The 13,790-nt window shown below is 42.5% G+C and overlaps 1 protein-coding gene across 4 annotated transcripts in view; it reads left to right on the top strand.

Moving 5' to 3' along the window:
* LOC126272419 (beta-glucuronidase-like) overlaps positions 1-13,790 on the top strand; it is a 467,982-nt gene that overhangs the window by 261,234 nt on the left and 192,958 nt on the right. The window lies entirely within an intron of this gene.

Raw genomic sequence — 13,790 nt, 5'->3', positions numbered from 1 at the left:
GTGCGTACTTCTATAGGAACATTGGCGCGATATGAAGCCAGACAGTTGGTGTGGGTGCAGCGCCGTTTCTGCACGCACCTGATTCCTCGAATGAAATGACGTGAATCTGTGCACGTCTCAGTGAGAACGCGTCATTATTGATGGGGCAGTGTCGATGGCGATAGGTTTCAGTATGCTGTCGCTGGTGACCGGCAGAACAGTGATGTGCACAACGTGCTCAGCTGTGGTGAGGGAACGGTATTCGTATTGGTACAGGAATGCTTCGTTGGAACAAATAAGCGAAAATTATCAGGTTTTTTTGCCTTAGACGTAAATCTAATGTCGCGGCGGCGTAAGATGGGTACGAACAGGTGCACTGTGCAGGGCGCCACTGCCTTGCGCGTCTACCTCTTTACATCAGTGAGACGGATTTGTGTACGTCTCTATGGAAACGCATCAGTGTTACTGGTGCTATGTTGATGGATGTCGTTTTGATTTTGTAGTAGATATGGGTTCACAGATGAAAGCTGTTCGAAGTGTACCCATTTACCAGGAGTTCCCTTACGCTGTATCAACTATTGGGGTATACTGTCGCTACGGTATATGCATCTCTCTGCTCATCTAAAAAAAATGGTTCAAATGGCTCTGAGCACTATGGGACTCAACTGCTGTGGTCATAAGTCCCCTAGAACTTAAAACTACTTAAACCTAACTAACCTAAACACATCACACACATCCATGCCCGAAGCAGGATTCGAACCTGCGACCGCAACAGTCGCACGGTTCCCGACTGCGCGCCTAGAACCGCGAGACCACCGCGGCCGGCTCTCTGCTCATCTCGTCCAGCCCATTCTCAGACTGTTCATCTCAGCCTCCCCCTATCTTTGCACATCTTGTGCTTCCCCTCTGTCACTATGTTATATATAGATGACCTAGTAGATAGTGTCGGAAGTTCCATGCGACTTTTCGCGGATGATGCTGTAGTATACAGAGAAGTTGCAGCACTAGGAAATTGCAGCGAAATGCAGGAAGATATGCAGCGGATAGGCACTTGGTGCAGGGAGTGGCAACTGACCCTTAACATAGACAAATGTAATATATTGCGAATACATAGAAAGAAGGATCCTTTATTGTATGATTATATGATAGCGGAACAAACACTGGTAGCAGGTACTTCTGTTATATATCTGGGAGTATGAGTGCGGAACGATTTGAAGTTGGATGATCATATAAAATTAATTATTGGTAAGGCGGGTGCCAGGTTGAGATTCATTGGGAGAGACCTTAGAAAATGTAGTCCATCAACAAAGGAGGTGGCTTACAAAACACTCGTTCGACCTATAGTTGAGTATTGCTCATCAGTGTGGGATCCGTACCAGGTCGGGTTGACAGAGGAGATAGAGAAGAACCAAAGAAGAGCGGCACGTTTCGTCTCAGAGTTATTTGGTAAGCGTGATAGCGTTACGGAAATGTTTAGCAAACTCAAGTGGCAGACTCTGCAAGAGAGGCGCTCTGCATCGTGGTGTAGCTTGCTGTTCAGGTTTCGAGAGGGTGCGTTTCCGGATGAGGTATCGAATATATTGCTTCCCCCTACTTATACCTCCCGAGGAGGTCACGAATGTTAAATTAGAGAGCTTCGAGCGCGCACAGAAGCTTTCCGGCAGTCGTTCTTTCCACGACCAATACGCGACTGGAACAGGAAAAGGAGGTAATGACAGTGGTACGTAAAGTGCCCTCCGCCACACAGCGTTGGGTGGGTTGCGGAGTATAAATGTAGATGTAGATGTAGATGTACCACGTGTCCGTCCATCTCCTCCATCTCTGTGACTGTGTCCACCTCCTCCTACACCGTCTCCCTCCGTGTCCCCCTCCACATTTCTCTGTGTCCATCACCTGCGTCTCTGTTTACCTCATCCCCCGCTCTCTATGACCATCTCACCCTAACCCCTCTCTATCCATCACCTCCTTCAAGTTTCTCTGTCCAAATCCTCCTCCGTCCTATCACAGTCCATCTTCTCCATCTCACTATCTGTCCACCTCCACCTCTTCCCCTCTTTCTGACCATCCCCTCCACCCCCTTTCTTGTAATCTGCTCCTCCCCAGTCTATATGCCCATCTCCTCCTCCCCCCTCTTTCAGTACGTATCCTCCTACCCACTCACTGCCCATCCATCTCTCACCCCTCTCACTCTGCTCATCTCGTCCAGCCCATCTCGGCACATCTCATCCTTCCCTCTGTCCCTATCCAACACCTCCTTTCACCTCTCTCCATTGAGTCATGGTCATCCACACATCTAGCCCCAGCAATGCATACTGATGCTATCCACACAGAACACCTGTCAGGGATGGCAGCCTAGATGTCATGGGTTGAAAAAACCTTTTTTCATCCTAACTTCCATCATATGGGACGTAGGTGGTTCTAACGCCCACACTGCTGCAAACTTTGACATTCACATTTCAGTACTTACAGATTGATCAGTAGAAAACATAGTAATTTGAATGACATATATAATCAGTGGTGGAAAGGCTCTTTCAGAATGCAAACCCCCAATAAGCAATACAACAATATTTCTGTTAGTGATAACTTTCATGTGTGCAAACTTCATTGTCGACGGTGTCAAATTTCAAGCGGCATATGAAAGTGCAACATCAGACACTGTGTCGAAAGTAACATTTCCTGACAGAATTTTCGAGTGCGCATTCCACAAACGGTAATTTAGATGTTCAAACTATCAAAAATTGGAGATAAAAAGTACTTATTTTCTCGCTTGTAAACACAAGCATCTTCCACAGTCAGTAATGTACCATAACGATGAATGTTTCGGGAAATTGCTTTATCCGATCTATTTTTCAGAGTGTGGTTTCCATACCAGTCACAAATCGTCCTTTCCTTTCTCATTTCAACAAAATACTTAAAAATTACCTAGAAATACGTTGGACATTGTTTCATTTTACTCTGTTTTTCTACATATTTCTGCTGAGTTGTTTGAAAACAAACTCACACTATTGCGACGGTAATCCTAAAGGCTTTTCATTATGTAAAAACTGTCAATATCTCTCGAAGTCTTCATCCTGTACAACAATATTCACATTACCTTTCTGTTGTAATCTAAACGAACTCCTCCTACACGTGACTCTCCTAAAGCTGTTAGTGCCACTACTGTACATTTTGTGAAACACTCTGCAATAAATATTATCAAATTTCGTACTCTTAAATGACATTAAAAGCCAGCAATAGCCAATCTACGTTGAACTGTCTTACCAAAATTCTGTTTAAGTGTGTTTTGTTCTTCAGAAAACTTAATGAAAATCCGACGACGTATATTACTCTGACCTCACGAATCAGCGAAGTTCAGCTTTGTGAACAATTCTCTTTGACATTAAGTTCAGAGATTGTGCTTGTACGATACTTTTCTACACATAAAACTGTATGTCGAAAGCAAACGCAAAATGCATGTTTGTACTTGTCACCGACAGAGAGAACAAGCAAAAGTAGAAAGAAAAGTTATTTGCGCAAAGAGAAACTTAATAATTTAGAGGAAAGCACTGCTACTATGGGAGTTCTCTGTTTTACATTTAAGATTTAGTTCTTTCTAAATCGTTCATAATCTTATCATTTTCCCAAGAATAATATTTTTTTAAAGTGTGAGTGGTTATTATTCCAAAGAAAAGAATTTAAGAAAATATTATAGGGTGAACAATAAAGTGATTACAGAACATTATCGACAAGAAGTGATTGAACAGAAGAGTTAAGAAAAAATAGACTAGTTTCTCATTCTAGTTCTCAAGGCAAAAAAAGGGCTTGGGATCGGATAATATATAAAGGAAAACATCGACTGGAATTGGAACGTATAATGTATGAGATGACAGGGTATTGGTTTACTGGTATCCCGTCTTAAACACCCTGTATGCACAAGCGACCGATTTAGGGATGTACGACTGCTACCTAACTGGTATTTGACATTCTTTGTGCAAGTATAAGAATGAAGTAACTGTATCTTTACAGTGATGATTTGCTCAATACCCTTAAATATCCGCAATGTTATTTAGAGTGCCATAATTTAACAAATATGAAACTTCATGACAGCTAAAAACAGTGTGCTAATCTGAGACTAGTACACACATGTTGGAATTTGGTGATGTAGCCTGTTAATGTTTAAACATCGTTTCAGTTACTGTTACGTATTCTAGGGTCAGAACTCTGATCATGTAGCCTGTTGATGTTTAAACATCGTTTCAGTTACTGTTACGTATTCTAGTGTCAGAACTCTGAACATGTAGCCTGTTAATGTTTAAACATCGTTTCAGTTACTGTTACGTATTCTAGTGTTAGAACTCTGATCATGTAGCCTGTTAATGTTTAAACATCGTTTCAGTTACTGTTACGTATTCTAGTGTCAGAACTCTGATCATGTAGCCTGTTAATGTTTAAACATCGTTTCAGTTACTGTTACGTAGTCTAGTGTCAGAACTCTGATCATGTAGCCTGTTAATGTTTAAACATCGTTTCAATTACTGTTACGAATTCTAGTGTCAGAACTCTGATCAGAGGTAGAGAAATCGGTACTGAGTGTTTGTTAACTACCAACTTTATAAACTTACTTACACTATTTTAGTAGCAGTGTTGGCATATTAGCGTTCTGTTGCTATCTATATACGTTCCTCGGATTATTTTTAACTTCATTGTCAGTTTATAAGATTGTAGCTTGATACCTGTAGCTGAACCAGTATTTTATATACTTGACATTAATCAATTCTGTGAATGATGTAGCCTCATATAAAAATAGAAGTATCAAATTTCAAACCGCCACGTTTACTTTACTAGAGATTCTATTCAGATTGACGGTTGTGGTTAACTACGTTGCCATCTTCGGATCTTACGCACTACACTTCAAAGAATTTCGTCCTTGGGCACAATAATTTGTGTCACGATAGAACATGCATGGCATAGTATATCGCAATGTCGAACGTAAAAGGGACAGCATATAAAATATCATCCGGACTCTGTACACAGAGTCTGTGTGTGACTTTTAAACGATAATAAGAACGTATATTCGGTGCACTGCGTATAATATTCTGTGTTGTGACTGTCTCACTTTCGACATGCCGATATACACACATCCAAAAAGTTTTGCATCACCTCGGTTCCGAGAGTTCCGGAACATGTACAGAAAATTGGAATAGAGACCAACATAAACATCATTTCCGCCCTTTTGATTGCTCATGAAAACCACACATTGCATGTTGTACCATCATACAGCGAGACCTTCAGAGATGGTGGTCCAGATTGCTGTACACACCGGCACCTCTTGCCTTGATGCATGCCAGTATTCGTCGTGGCATACTATCCACAAATTCATCAAGGCACTCTTGCTCCAGATTGTCCCACTGCTCAATGGCGATTCGGCATAGATACCTCAGAGTGGTTGCAAAGATGGACCTAGTCATGGACATCGAGAGTGAAGTTGCGCGTCATGCAGCCTATTGCGCACAGTTTGAGTCGTAACACGAGATCCTGTGACTGCACGAAAAACATTATTCAACATAGTGGCGTTGCTGTCAGGGATCCTCCGAGCCATAATCAGTAGGTAGCGGCCATCCACTGCAGTAATAGCCCTTGGGCGGCCTGAGCGAGGCATGCCATCGACAGTTCCTGTTCTCTGTTATCTTCTCCATGTCCGTACAACACCGCTTTGGTTCGTTCCAAGACGCCTGGATACTTTCCTTGTTGAGAGCCTTTCCTGGCACAAAGTACAAATGCGGACGCGATCGAACCGAGGTGTTGACCGTCTAGGCATGGCTGAACTACAGACAACACAAAGCGTGTACCTCCTTCCTGGTGGAATGACTGAAACTATCGGCTGTCGGACCCCCTCCGTCTAATAGGGACTGTTCATGCATGATTGCTTACATCTTTGGGCAGATTTAGTGACATCTCTGAATGGTCAAAGAGACTGTGTCTGTGATACAAAATCCACAGTAAACGTCTATCTTTAGGAGTTCTGGGAACGGCGGTGATGGAAAACTCTTTTTGATGCGCGTACTATTCCATGCATGTTCTTCGAATGTCTATTTATTATGTGACACAACTTATTGTACGCATGGACGAGATTTTTGAAGTGTTGTGCATAAGATTCGAAGATGGCAACATATTTTGCCGAAACCGGTAATATGAATAAATGCTTTGCTAAAGCGATCGTAGCATTCTGAAGTTCCTCTATTTTCATTAGAATCAGTGTTTTTGCAAGCTTGAAGTTTTCTTCTGACTCATTCCTGTGTTCCGAAATTCCTTGCCCATCATTACCATGATGTTATATGCTCACAGTAAAGCATTAGTGGTTTTATCATTTTTTCAGGTAGTTTATTAATGATCATGTTGAACAAATAAGATAAGTAAAAAGAGCTTAGGAACATACACGATGGAACTCGTTGAAGGCTGCAAGTGGAAGAAAACTAGTCAAGGCGTCTTTTAAAATACAGGATTCTGTTCGATGACGTGTGATCCTTCTCCAAAAGCATTAGTTGAGATCTTAGAGGCCATAGTACCCGAAAACAGAATTTCTAAATCTCCATCTACATCAACAGTGCACGGTTTCAAAAAAGATGGTTCAAATGGCTCTGAGCACTATGGGACTCAACTGCTGAGGTCATAAGTCCCGTAGAACTTAGAACTACTTAAACCTTACTAACCTAAGAACATCAAACACATCCATGCCCGAGGCAGAATTCGAACCTGCGACCGTAGCAGTCGCGCGGCTCCGGACTGAGCGCCTAGAACCGCTAGACCACCGCGGCAGGCGCACGGTTTCACAACTGATGACATCTCCGAGGTGACAGGAAATCTTAACGACTTCCTCGCTACCTTGCTCAAGCTTTCCAGCGGGCTAATTGTGCTGGTCGATAGCTTCACATTCTGGCTTCCTGCGTTGTGGTCAGAAGGGGACACGATTCCCTCTCTTTAACACTGGCTCGTCCCTGGTACTCTGAATCAAAGTGAAGGGGAGGATAAAAGTAGGGCAGGGAATAGACTGTTTCCGTTTTGCATGTCTTTTTTATGTAAAGTTAGCTTCGTACCAGACAAGTAGGAACACCACTATAGGATAACAGTCTGGAATTCTTTTTTTAATTTTTGTTAAGTTTTTTGTAATAAATCTTTCTGATTGGGTTACAGGCTTTCTGCCAAATAGTAAAAAAACTCGCCATTTTTAATTGAGAGAGTTCATCAGTGGCTTCGGATGTACCCCACGGCCATATTTTAAGGCCATTACTGCTTACAACATATATAAATGATGTAGTAGATAACATCGAAAGCTTCATGAGGTTGTTCGCAGATGCTGCTGTTGTATGTAGAGAAGTGGCAGTGGAGAAAACAGCGGGCGATCGACACTTGGTGCAGGGATCGGCAACTGACCCTCAACATAAACAAATTTAATGTTTTTCTTATATATAGGCGGAGACCCGTTACTGCATGGTTACACGAATGCAAAAAAAAAAAGCATCCATGTAAGCAGTCTTATCCGTTAAACATCGGGGAATCAGCCTAAGGAACGTTTTAGTGGTACGGTCACATAAAAGCAACAGTAGGAAAGGCAAATGCCAGGCAGATTCGTTAGAAAAATCTTCAGAAAGCGTACTCCACTCTCGAAGGAGATAGCGTATAAAATCCTTGTACGATCGACACTGAAGTGTTTCTTGAATGTCTGGGACTCTTAACAGATAGTATTGACAGAGAAAATAGGGAAAATCCAAAGAAGAGCAGCGCGTTTCGTTACAATTACGTTTAATAAGCCAGTAATCGTCACGGTAATGGTCATCTAAATATAATAGAGGCGTTGTATATCACAGCTTGGGTCACTGTCGAAATTCAGAGAGCGCACGTTCATGGAACATCTACCAAGATAATACAATTTCTTACGTTTACCTCGCTAAAAGACCGTGGAGCTAAAATTAGAGAGATTCGAGCTCACACAGTGGATTACCTACAATCGTTCTCCCTGACGAATGTTCGTTACTGGAACAGAAAAATAATGCAGCGGCACTGAAGATAATTAATCGCTGTCTTCGTTCGTGAAGCAATTTCGGAAAACCGTGTTTAATAAATCTGTTTTAATGGCGCTATAATCAGCAACATCGTAATTGTTATCGTGCAGTGAAGGTTTGATTGTGTTTTTCCGCCGATGTACTTAAGACCAGCGTTTCGTTTTGGAAACTATCAAAAGCATCTCGCATTGAATTTCGCTTTAAATTTCGAGCTTCAGTATAACTTGGCCAAAGTTGGCGTTTTGCTAAGGGTCAGCAAGGCTAAATGCTATATCATTTGTGCCCCAAAGGAGTGTAATAGAATCTCTAGCTTTCTCAATAATAATTATCATTTTTTTTAAACTTAGCAGCTTTTTTAAATTGTTTAGAGACGATGCAGCTGCCTCTATGAAACTAACGTCGCTGCCTCATTGTAGATAAACACAAAATATCTTCTACAGTATTTCCTCTCACTGTATTGAATGACAACACTTTCTTCACATGAATCAACGCAGTATAATGCTCATGAAGAAGCAAGAAATATCGGCAGTATCTTATTACTAAATTTGTGGTATGCTGCTGGTGCCTATCCCATTGATTAAATACTTAGGATAACACTAAAAATCGATAAGAAATTGAACGAGTGTCTTAGGTCTACTGTTGGAAGGATTCTGGAGAATTGCATTATATCTATTAAATAAGCCGCAAACTAGTGCGATCTGTTCGAGAGTATTTGTAATCCTCATCAGTTGAACTGACAACGGATGTCAAAGGAATATAAAGACGATGTGACAGAATCGCAAAAGGGCGTTTTAAGAAAGTATAACACAGGTATTCAGGGAATTTAAATGAAAATCTTTGACAGAAAGTTGCCTTTACCCAGATGGGATATTTGGGCAACCACTATACGAAACAGACTATGCAACAACTCTACGTGCATTTGACATTCGATGAACAGAATTTCATAGGAGGATCAGAGTCCGACCGAAGGTTTCTCCCTCTTCCTCACGTGAATAAAGTAAGGCAATTCGTGACTAATATTGATACAAAGTACCTTCATCTGTGTTATATCCAATGCTTTGCGGAATATACAAATATATCGCTTTCAACTTCATTGAACGCTTTTCATATAGCTGTCCGTACGCTTTTACTTCGTTCGAAACTTTGTTTTGGAGTAATCGCGGCTGGTGGCTCGAGGAATGTACGCCTGTAGCAGAGTCGGAGCAGAATGCACATGCACTGCATGGTTGCTGCACAGCTTTGAGGGCTTATTAGCAGACAGCAGCACGACATATACAGATCGTAATGCCTAAAGCAATCTTCAGTTCCTTTTTGTAGTTTATCTGACACGGTTGTGCATAACTGCGATTCTCTGGAATTTGCAACTCACTTAGTACCCAGGAACAGCAGTTTTTAGCAGTTCATTTGACAGCATTGATAAATGTTACTCGTGGAGATAAAACTGAACTAATACTGAATGTGTTTCTTTCATACATTCCTGTTAACAGAAACTGAGTTTGTGCAGGCCGCTTTAAGTGACAAGGACAAGCCTGCGAATTTTTGCCTAAAGGCTGGAGAAAAGAAATGGTTGATATGGCTCTGAGCACTATGTTACTTATCACCTGAGGTCATCAGTCCCCTAGAACTTAGAACTACTTAGACCTAAATAACCTAAGGACATCACACACATCCATGCCCGAGGCAGGTTTCGAACCTGTGACCGTATCAGTCGCTCGGTTGCGGACTGAAGCACCTAGAACCGCTCGGCCACCGCGGCAGGCAATTAAAAACAAATCCGTTCTTATCTCCCCCTGGATCCTTACAAATCAGTCGCTTCTCACATTCCGATGTGATAGGCGAACTGACTGGCAAGCCGTAACTGTGTGCGAGACCAGGATTCGGACGCACGACGGTATAGACCATCCAATAACTGCACACACAGACGCAAAGCCTCAGCTTGTCACGGGCTCCTCCTTTTTTCTTCACCAGAGTAGATGACTCCATTTGTCCACATTCCAATACTGAAGACTGTCTGGTAGGGAAAAGGAAGGAGTTCAAGATACCATTTTATGTTCTTCTATTCTTCCAAGATTTTGTCCATCATTACATGACAACCTGTTTATCATGGAACTGATTGTACAATAGCCAGTAGCAAACAACATTAAATAGCTATAAAAACTACAAACAATCCTACCGGAGGAGAATCCTCAACTGATCATTGTAGTAGAGATTGAAAATATCGCTTCAGTTGTAAAGTTTTTTTTATTTTGCAGTACTTAGACCACGACCTGTTTCGGTCTACTACGTGCCCATGTGTCAGATATAATACTAAAGTAAACAAGAGCCCGAAGCTAATAATAATTTTTACATGCACCAATACACACCAGAAAACAGAAAAAGAAGTATCATACAACATTTTTAGAGAACAGCAGTCGGGCTAGGTGCTACAAAACGTAAGTCAATACTAAAGCGACAACAGGCAATACAACGGACGACTGCCTGGGTAAAGAAGCATGGAACGGACACCCCCGACACACAATTTTTTGTTCTGTGACCCCGAGCGCCACCATGAATGAGCATAGGGTGTAGAGTACACCAGCGAGCGCAGGGCACGAATTAGGAAGCAAAGTGGTAAACAATATTGGCAGAAGTACTGCCATCTGTTGGCGAGAAGAACAACTAGCCCGCTCGTTCAAATTTGAATTAGTGATTTACATGTAAAAGGGAAAAAAGGACATTACATGAAAGTTGCATGAAAAGCGTAAAAAACTGCATAGCTGTAAAATGGGTTCTTTTAATAGAAGTTTGTGTGGTTTTAGTTTTTTAGTCTATGGCTATGGCGCGTTATTGTGCGTCATTATCTGCATTCCCCCTAAACTAAATTTGCCTGCCATTCACGATGTAAAATTTAATTGTTTCGCTTCTTATCTTACGAAAATTTTTTGAGTCGCCAGCTTTTAGTCAGTAGCTTTTTGAATTGCTCGCACTTTTAATGTGTTCCTTTATTGCCATTGCTGCTAGGTGTTAAATCGTATAGGGGTTTTGTCAGTGTCGATTTTATGGTTTAGCTACCTTTCATTTCGATTAGTAGCAAGTCGTTTTTTTTAAATAGGAGTAGCACACGTGTGGATTCTTTTAACTCATTGTTATGTCACGTTATTCCACGTCGCCATATGCGTCCCCACTAAGTCAAAAATTTGCATACCACTCATGACAGGAAAAAAAATCCTTGTTTTTTACTGTCTGTGCATAAGCATTATGTCACCGGCTTCCAGTTATGAGTTTTACTACAGTTCTGTACTGCTCCTATTCCTTTACTACGCATAACGAACTTTTAACGGTTTTCATGCAACTTTCTTGTAATCTTTTTCTTCCTCTTGTGCATATAAATCACTACTTCAAACTGTGAACGGGCGGGCTAGTTGGTTCCGCGTTTTCTCCCCGTCAGAAGATGGCAGTACTTCAGCCAATCTTGTTTACCACTTTGCCTCTTCCTAAGTGTACGCTACTCTGTGCTCTGTGCTCGCTGATTGTACACCGCAGCCTGTGCCCATTCACTACGGCGCTTGACGTCACAGAACGAAGTGTACGTGTCTGGGTGTTCATTCCATGCTTCTTTACCCAGGCAGTCGTCCGTTGTATTGTCTGTTGTCGCTTTAGCACTGACTTGCGTTTTACAGCACCTAGCCCGACCGCTGTTTTCTAAAAATGTTATATGGTACTTCTCTTTTTTGTTTTTTTCATGTGCATTGTTTATTTTCAGTATCACATCTGACGATAGGCATGAAATAGCCCGAAACGGGTCATGGACTATGCACTGAAAAATAAAAAAGAAACAAGTACCTTATTACTGAAGCGTAGCCGCACGGGATTAGCCGAGCGGTCTCAGGCGCTGCAGTCACGGAATATGCGGCTGGTCCTGGCGGAGGTTCGAATCCTCCCTCAAGCATGGGTGTGTGTGTTTGCCCTTAGGGTAATTTAGGTTAAGTAGTGTGTAAGCTTAGGGACTGATGACCTTAGCAGTCAAGTCCCATAAGATTTCACACACATTTGAACATTTGAACTGAAGCGGTATTTTCAATCTCTATTATAAAAGTTGGTTATATAAAAGCTGTTTATGTAAAAACGAGAAATTCTCTATGAAATGCATGGAAGACATCTGACTGTCGTAATTCATTTAGGAGCTCTTAAAAAACAAATAAGCAGTGGATCCAGGTAGTGTCATATTTGCAGAGTTGCGAAATAACACTTCCGCAGAGTGCCGATTAACAATGTATGTACGACACTTAGTCATAAAGTTTTCTTTATCGCCTAAAAAAAATTACGCTACCACAGGACATTTTAGTGCAACACATTGTTCCCAACAACGGATGACTTGACGAAGACGTTTGTTGAAGAAGTCTCTGTTTTGGCTGTTCAGGAAACGCCGTCGTCCTCGTCTTCGTACTCGCCCGGGTAGCAGTGCGGATTAAAGCGCCGCTCCTGGGACAGGGAGGTGAGCCGGCCCGAGATCGAGTCCGCTCGGTGGGTTAGGTTCAAATGGCTCTGAGCACTATGACATCTAAGGTCATCAGTCCCTTAGACTTAGAAGTACTTAAACCTAACTAAGCTAAGGACATCACACACATCCATGCCAGAGGCCGCATTCGAACCTGCGACCGCAGCGGTCGCGCGGTTCCAGACTGAAGCACGGTGGGTTAGGGACGAGGTCTGGTGTGCCGGCCAGCCTGGGTGTGAGGGTTAGGCGGTTTCCCACATTCCATTAGGTGAATACAGGGCTAGTACGCAAGTACAACTGTCCGCAAACATCCTTATGAATAACACTATACGCATAGAGTTGGGGGTACACATATTCCGTTTCTGGAGGTGAGGAGATGACGACAGGAAGGGTATCCAGCCACCCCTCAAATTAACCATGCCACATCCGTAAATAAACTTTCAGACGGTGCGTCGATGCCGGACAAAGGCACTAGAAGAAGAGGAAACGTCTTCGATGTCATTCCTTCTACGAAATAATTTCTTCATACGAGGAAAGAAGAAGAAGTCACTTGGTCCTGTGTCAGGAAATTTCGAGGGATTATGTAAAATTTGATGGAGCAAAGAGGCAACACATCTGATTGTGTCCTATGGAGGATGGAGCAAAATCATCGCTTTTGGCAGCTACCTGGGACGCTTCGCCTTGCGAGCCTTCAGAAATCACGACAGGAGATTTCGATAGTATGCTCCTGTGAAGATCTGCCTCTTACGAGAATAACCTGTTAGCACCGCGACACAGCAGTACCGAAAGACACCCAGTGTCATGTCACATGACGGCTATTCGCTCTTCATCTTTTTCGGCGGTGGTGAATATGCAGTCAGTGGTGAATCCACTGATTACTTTGCTCCTTTGTCTCGGGGCCACAGTGGTACATCCGGCACTCGTCCAAGTTGATTAAGGGGCTAAAGAAGTCATATGATTAGTCCTACCACAGCTGCAACATTTAAAACCCAGCTTCGGCTTGGCGGGTTTTTTGAACAGGGGAGAGCAATCGCGGAGCCGAGACGGCGCAGACCTTTGACATGTTGAAAATATTGTGCAAGATGTTGACAACTGATCGATCACTGAGTTGCACTGTTTTTACTGTCAAATGGTTCAAATGGCTCTGAGCACTATGGGACTTAACATCTGAGGTCATCAGTCCCCTAGAACTTAGAACTACTTAAACCTAACTAACCTAAGGACACCACACACATCCATGCCCGAGGTAGGATTCGAACCTGCGACCGCAGCGATCGCGCGGTTCCAGACAGTAG

Source organism: Schistocerca gregaria, chromosome 1 (assembly GCF_023897955.1).
Source record: "Schistocerca gregaria isolate iqSchGreg1 chromosome 1, iqSchGreg1.2, whole genome shotgun sequence".
Classification (NCBI taxonomy): domain Eukaryota; kingdom Metazoa; phylum Arthropoda; class Insecta; order Orthoptera; family Acrididae; genus Schistocerca; species Schistocerca gregaria.
Note: the sequence above shows the minus strand (reverse complement) of the source record. Positions and strands in the feature narration are given on the sequence as shown.